Genomic DNA, 7,500 nt, shown 5'->3' on the forward strand with positions numbered 1-7,500 from the left:
AGCTCAACATGCTTGATTCAAGAGTCACAGAAAAATTATCTTAAAATACACTTTATTCCTCGGATTTTAAGGAAATGACAAATGTTTGTTTAAAACTGCAATAGTCTTACATTACATTACATTGCATTTGGCAAATGGGTAACACTTGCTATGAAGCCCATATCTATAGCGCATTATGAGCGCATTTATAACAAATTATAATGTACATTATAATTACTTACAACGCATTACGACTACACCGATGATGTTTCATGATGCTTTATGTTAACAGTAATGAATAACCATTAATCTAGCTTATAATATGCCTACTTTATAAATCCAAGGGTATTATGAGTGCTCATGACTGGATATAAACTACAGGCTGCCTGATGGGTCTTACAGTACATTATGGTGCATTATATATGTGCATTATACAGTGCATTATAGATGCATGCATATGAACTTCACTTTACTTAGAGCACACATTGACGACTTATGATCTCACATGAAACATTATAGCATCGTATGAGCCCTTATGACAGTTTATCATCCAGGTCTGTGCAAAGAGGGGTATAGGTACTCATAATGTACTATAAGCCCCATCAGGCAGCCTGTAGTTTTTAGCCAGTCATGAGCACTAATGACACCCTTGGATTTATAAAGCATTATAAGCTAGATTCATAGTTATTCATAACTGTTAATATAAAGCATCATGGAGCATTATGAGTGTAAGGTTAAATCATTGGCTCTGCGCAAAGGGGTAAACGCATTGTCTCTTATGTCACAATGTTCAGTGTGGGTCACTTTTGTGATATCAGCCTGTCCAGTTAGGAAGCAACACTGCGAGTCCATTTGACTACTGTTGTGCAAATTTAACAAATAGAAGTTAGAAATGGTAAAGGTAATATAAGCAAGCCCCAAAACAGAGTTATCCTGTAGGTGGTTTAACAGCCTATCTCTCTTTTTCCATCCTTTCTGGCTGTTTTTTGGTCACATGCATGTTTTCAATGTCCCACCCCTGGAGTTACCATGGGTTGGTGTCTATCACCCACTAAGTTTTCTCAGCTGTTATTCATCCAAGATACCAAACCAATGTGTGCTGTGGCAAGAAGCAGAGTGTCCAGGTCATGGACGAGATGCCAAGAGACATGCCGTTACACCAGGGGACGTATGAGACTAGAACGGTTTTAAAATTTAGAAGCGGGATCACCATCTCCTTCCTTGGGACAGATGGCACAAGAAAAGCACTGCCAGAGCCCTGAAAAATGAGTTTTGCAGGGTACTGATGTGCATGTTTCTGCTCAACTGGTCAGAAATAGTCTTCATGAAGTCTGTTTGAGGGCCTGGTATCCACAAGTGAAGCCTATGCTTACAAAGAGGCAAAGAGAAATTTGCATGAACCAAAAAAACATCAACCATTGGTAACATTGATGCTGTTGTTGTTAATTTTTCTTCACATGTGAAACTTCAGTTATGATGGAAGAGGGTATTGGCCCTGAATAATAAACCCACATTACAATTTTCTAAGCATAGCAACATGTAGATCTGATTTGAAATTGGTGCCATGCACATAAAGTTAACCGATTTATTGTTTTCACTTGGGTCATCCAACTTGCTTGACCTTTGTCTCTTAGGTCCCTTTTGCTCTTTACACCACCTTATTGTGACACATTAGCAATATTTATAATTAGAAAAGTCAAGAGCTAGATGAAAAGTGTGTTAATATTAAAGGTTTATTCATTTTCACACATGTTTTTTTTTTTCTCGTGAAAAACGGTTTGAAAATAGCACCCCCCATCAATATTTTGTAACTTTTGACCTGTATTATGACCTTGAACCATTGTACTTGCATAGTTCACAGACCTAAGATCATTAAATTGACCATTATGAACATATTCTATGTGTTGCACTGGGTCAACAACCGAATGACACAATTTTTCCCTGGAAGATTTTTTCAAAAAAAAAAATACACAGCAGTGCTTCAAACATGTGGTAGCATCAGAAAATCAGGGCTATTGTGGTAGGCTATTTGGTAATTACACCCCCCCCCCCCCTAGTTTAATGTGGCGAAAAAAAGAGTTGAAAGAGTTGAAATGCCCTTTTCACATCCATCGATAGGCCTACCACAGTAAACCCAAAAATCCGGGCTGCGACTATGACTTGCATTGATATGGCTTAATAAAACTGTAAGACTAAGCGCAACAAAGACAAAACAAATCCAACACCTCCAAGCAGCCATGATGCCAGTCTTTCGCATTTCATTCATTCATCAATATCATTCTTATCCTGACTGCACTGAAGCTGGCTGGTGACGTGCATGGGGTGGATCACTGGGGTGGATAGTCATTTGTATTTATTATTTTAAAAGGAAACATATTCAGTTTCGTTTCACTTAATTTATTTTAATATGATCAATATGTCGTTGTGAAAAACGTTTAATATTTTTAAAAGGTCATACTACATTTTATTCCCATCCTCGGTTTACGTCACCCAACGTTCCGACGTCGATTGCGTCAGTGCAAGTGAGAGTTCAAGGTTGAGTTTTCAAACCACGAGAGTACCCTCACGTAGAGCTCTACGCAGTCTACGCAGTAGCATTGGAAGACGAAGAAGACAGGCGAAGGAGTGGGTCAATCAAGGTAAGGGAGCGTAAACGTTAATATATATACATATATAATTGTTATTTTCTCGCTAACATCGCGTTTTATTAAGGGATTTCCTGTGACTGTTTCTCAAGTCGACTGGACTGGTCACTTACTTAGCACGCTAGCTGGCGTTTGCTCGTGCATTCATGGCTGCCAACTTCCAGTTTTGAAAAAGGGATTATGTGGTGGGGTGAAACCCAACCCAAACATGTTCGCGTTATTAACCAGAAGTGTGTACGTACTTCATATGATGGTATATGTTAGTTTTATTGGATGCATGTACTTTTTATCGCTGTGGTATATTTTGGCCAACACTGAAACAGCATGTTTTTTTTCTAGCTGACTAATGGGGCACTGCTAGCAGAGTTGGTAGCCTTGTCGTTTGGCGGCCATTTTAGCATTAGCAACACCCGCGGGCATCTGTTTCCGATTTGAACAACCAAATGCATGATGTTCCGAGAATACACACACGGTTATCTTCATTAGATGCATGTACTTTCTTATCGCTTTCATGTTTTATCGTTATAGCCTAACACCCAAACTGCACGTTTTTGGTTATGGCTAACACTCAAACCGCATGTTTTTGGTTATGGCTGACACTCAAACCGTATGTGGCACTGCTAGCAGAGTTGCTAGTCCTGTAATTTTGCGGCCACTTTAGAGTTAGCAACGCCCGCGGGCATCTGCTTCCGATTTGAATAACCAACTTTATGCATGATATTCCGAGCATACACAAAAGGTTTTATTTGTGAGCAAATGTGTGTATGTTGCTGCTAAAATTAGTAGTAGCTATGTCCGAGAGTGGGCGCACGATAGCCTGGTTATAATCGACTTTCAAAGGTGTTGCGTGAGGGCACGGCCTGGCTTGGGGCACACCGACTGGATTGTTAGACCGAAGTCTTGCAAACCAATTGGCTAGAGCTCTAATCCTAGTCTGGAATTTTCCATCACGACTCGCTCGCTGTCTGCACGACTACAGAAGAGTGTAGGTATTGAGTGTGCATGGATATCCACGTTTTCCCCCCGCTAATTAATTCTGGCTTTGTGTTTTTGGTATAGCCTGCCGCCTAACCTGATGGCAATGGATGGCTTTGATGAAGCCACTCGTTCGGTATTGGAAGGTAAGTCAAATATTTTTTTTTAGGTTAAAGGGACACTGCAGGAAATTGTCAAAAAGGTACTGCAACTATGCTGCTCATTCAAAATGTGCTGCCTATTGCCAAATTTGATCTTTACATGAAACTTTACTAAGTAATAAACAATTATTTTCTAGTGTGGTCCAAGTACAGTCATTTTTGCAGCTAAAAATGGCTATTTTTGTAAATTCAAAATGGCGCACCATGGAGAAGATTCCCCTTTTCATGCATGAAAAGTGCAATTTTTCCAGTCATAATGAATGCTTAGAATTTGGTGGGGGTGGTAAGTATTCATGAAAAAGGTAACATTAGTGAATGGGCAGCATGAATTCTGGAAATAAACAACTCAAAATCTCAGTGTCCCTTTAAGAGATTATAATTTTTCTGTATTTTTCCTATTATTTCTCAAGAAGCGTCCCCAGCACGAGATCCCCCTGTGCCAAAAAAGACAAAGAGTGGCACCAAAGCAGCCATTCCATCATCCAGGTCTTCCTCACCGGCACCCATGACTGTGATTGCTTCACCAACCATGCCTGCAAAAGATGTTGCTGGTAAGCCCTCCTCAGCACACTTCTCAGCCTGTAGACCTTGTTTATAAGTTTTGCAAAACATTATTTGTATTTAAACATTTTATTTTATTTGTATTTTAAATTTTCACTGGTGTTACAATGTTAACATTAAAATGTCTTCGTTTATTGTTGTTTAAGCGGGTCTCGACAGTCTGAAGATGCAGGCCAGACACTACAAAACCTTGAGCAACATGTACAACAAGCCCAATGCAAAACCCAATCAAAATGATGTGGCGCAAATTCTGGACCTCGAGTTCGAAGCAAGGCGGGCCTTTATCGATTCAGATGTTACCAAGGAAGAAGACCGACCTGCAAAAATCCTTGATGCATCCATGCTTTAAAGATGTTCAAAACGTATGTTTGGTTTTTTCTTCTTATCTGAACCTCAATTGCTGTGTATGTTGTAAGCGTTTTGAACACAGTAAGTGTTTTATGATGTTTCAGGCCATGGATGAGCTACGGCGCATAGTAGATGGTACTAACCGCAGATACATCGAGGACGTAAGAGGAAGATGGACAGAATTCTGCACGAAGGTGCAGTTCTACAGCGTGTGGAAGAAAGTCCTCAAACCCCCTTTTCCTTTGGATGTTCGCAGTGGTAAGTTACTGTTCCATATCTATATGCAGTGAATGCCTAAGTCCTTTTTAAGAAAGGTTGCCCTCAGAATATAAAGACCTAAATTAGCCTCTGAAGCACATAAAAACATGCAATAAGTTGTATTTAAATGTTAAGACCCTCATCTTGCATTGGAATGTGTTCATTTAACTCTTAACATACCAAGACACTTCATAAAATTGTCTCGAATCTCACGACCCTGAATGTTGTGAAGTGCCAGGACCAATGTTGCACAATGCAATGTCCAGCATCAATGGGTTTACAGCATTCTGACCATTCTTTCTATTCTTTAGTGGATTTCACACTGGCCCTCTTCAATGCACTGCCACCCCTCTTCCCCTCATCCGTTTTGCCACCAAAGAAGCTTGCTTGCAGTGAGGCACTTATTCATATACTGAAGGTAAGCAAATATTTCCCCAGATTTAAGCAAATTCATTCATTCACAAAACTGTAAAAAAAAAAAAAATCTAAAACTTTGCATCAGCTTGTCTGTTATTAATCTATACTACATTTATTACATGATGGGTCTGTTACCCTATGCAGTCAGCTGTTTTTGACACTGCTGATAACTGCTGAGCTGACCAGCTCTCTCCACTTCTAAGAGTCTTTTTCAATGTTCATATGTGCGATTCTCTCCCTTGCTCATGAGTTCCCTCCCTCGTCGTTCACTCAACTGCAATCATGTTCTGCATTTCCCTACACGGGATGTTTGATATGACTTGTTCTCGGTATACCCCCGTTTTTATTGCACATTTCCAGTAAGGAGAACGAGGAGATATGCATATAAAAGGCTACTGCTTATTTTGAGAAGGTTGAACCCACATCTTTGCTCTTGAGGCGTTCAGCTCTCCTTTTTGAAGGGGCTTTTCCATTGTTTACAAGCGATTTTATTTCCTTGTCCAAATCCCCTTCTCACCTCAATTGGCTCATCATTTATATGCAGTCTCATTTGTTATTTTTGCTGGATATGACAGCATGAAATTTTACAGTCAGCTAACAGCCAGTTCTCAGCGAGCTGCTGCTATTGTTTAGCCTAGAAATCTAGATGCCCCCATCAGCCGGGGCCAGGGCCACCAGATGAGGGAACTGGCCAGTGACGCAAAACCTTGAGTTCCAAGCCATTTCAGGACAATAAAAAAGTTGTGTGGTGTTTCTTGATGCATTCCTCCCTCCCCTATTGTAAATAAATGTTTTTAGAATCTTAAAGTTTTAAAATCTGCAAGTTGCCGACGTTAAACATTTGTCTTCTCTCTGCACATTCTTTTTTATTTTTTTTGCTCCAGTCAAACGAAGACCCTGCCCTCTACCTGCAGAAGCGTCCTCTCTGCTCCCCAGTTCTGCTGTTTGATGGCTCAACTACCATCGTGGCTGTGGGTAACGTACCTGTTACAACCCTCAAGCAGGAAGATTTTTCAGAAGGGATGTTGGTGTTGATGGCCTACTATTATACATTGCACCTCACATACCCCAAATGTGTGGCAACCCTGCTCTCTGTTATTCAAACGGAGGTCATTGGTGACGCCCTCCATGATAAGGATGCCACTAGTTCATACAAAAAAGCAATGGCCGAGTGGAACGCATTCATTGAGAAGTAAATCTGTCAGTTGTTGATTACTGATTGTTACTATTGCATTGTTTTGTGTGTTTCACAAGTTAATTGCTGTTTTTTGTAATTATTCAGTGGGTCTAAGGTGTTGGTTTTTGACCAATACCCCACCCCAAAGTGAAATTGAGGCAGTGGCTGAGTCACCGGGAAAACTCTCCTGCTCACTTATCCGAATATGGGGACTTTGAGTGGTTCAATTTTGCTTCGGAGTGGGGTATCCCTTAATAACGCCTGTATTTCAGGATACAATGTTGGAAAAACGCTACCTCATAATGTCAGAATTTAATTTCCTTTTATTACTGTGGTCCCAGTACATCTAAGTTGTTTGTCTTAAACATGTACCCCAATCCTAAGCGAAATTGAGTCACTCGCTATAGTCCCTGGAGTTGTGCAAGTGAGCAGAAAAGTTTTTCAGGTAACCCAGCCACTGTCTTAATGTGACCCATCAAAGAGCAGAATAGAGAGCGCGCTTCTGAAGGTACAAGACTGGGTTAAAGCAGTCTTTGTGTTGCCAACCCCCATCACAGCAAATATGCTCAGCAAAGCAATTGTCACCTATATTACCATCTTTAAGTAGTTGCTGTACTCTAAGGTTACTATTTCAAGGCTCAATTTCACCTGGGAGTGGGGTATACCTATCCTGTATTTCAGCATACAGTGTTAAAATGCTGCTGCATAAGGGCTGAGAGAAATGTGAAGAGATTTATTCGAAGCCTGTATTTCAGGATGCAATGCAAAGCAGCAAAATTATCTCAAGTGATCTCAAGCGTTTTTGCTGCCAAATTGAGGCTCGATTTCACCTGGGAGTGGGGTATCCCTTACGTTATACGCATCCTGTATTTCAGCATACAATGTTAAAATGCTGCTTCATAAGGACTGAGAGAAATGTGAAGAGATGTATTCAAAGCCTGTATTCAGGATGCAATGCAAAGCAGCAAAATGGCTGGTT

General features: G+C 40.5%; 1 protein-coding gene and 1 pseudogene across 1 annotated transcript in view; both read left to right on the forward strand.

Annotated features, from left to right (window-relative positions):
* The window catches only part of LOC134467062 (protein sidekick-2-like), a 590,275-nt gene that overhangs the window by 92,100 nt on the left and 490,675 nt on the right, over positions 1–7,500 (forward strand). The gene's annotated exons all lie outside the window — the stretch shown is intronic.
* LOC134467507 (uncharacterized) overlaps positions 3,659–7,500 on the forward strand; it is a 3,957-nt pseudogene continuing 115 nt past the window's right edge.

This window comes from Engraulis encrasicolus, chromosome 17 (genome assembly GCF_034702125.1).
Source record: "Engraulis encrasicolus isolate BLACKSEA-1 chromosome 17, IST_EnEncr_1.0, whole genome shotgun sequence".
NCBI classification, from domain to species: Eukaryota; Metazoa; Chordata; class Actinopteri; order Clupeiformes; family Engraulidae; genus Engraulis; species Engraulis encrasicolus.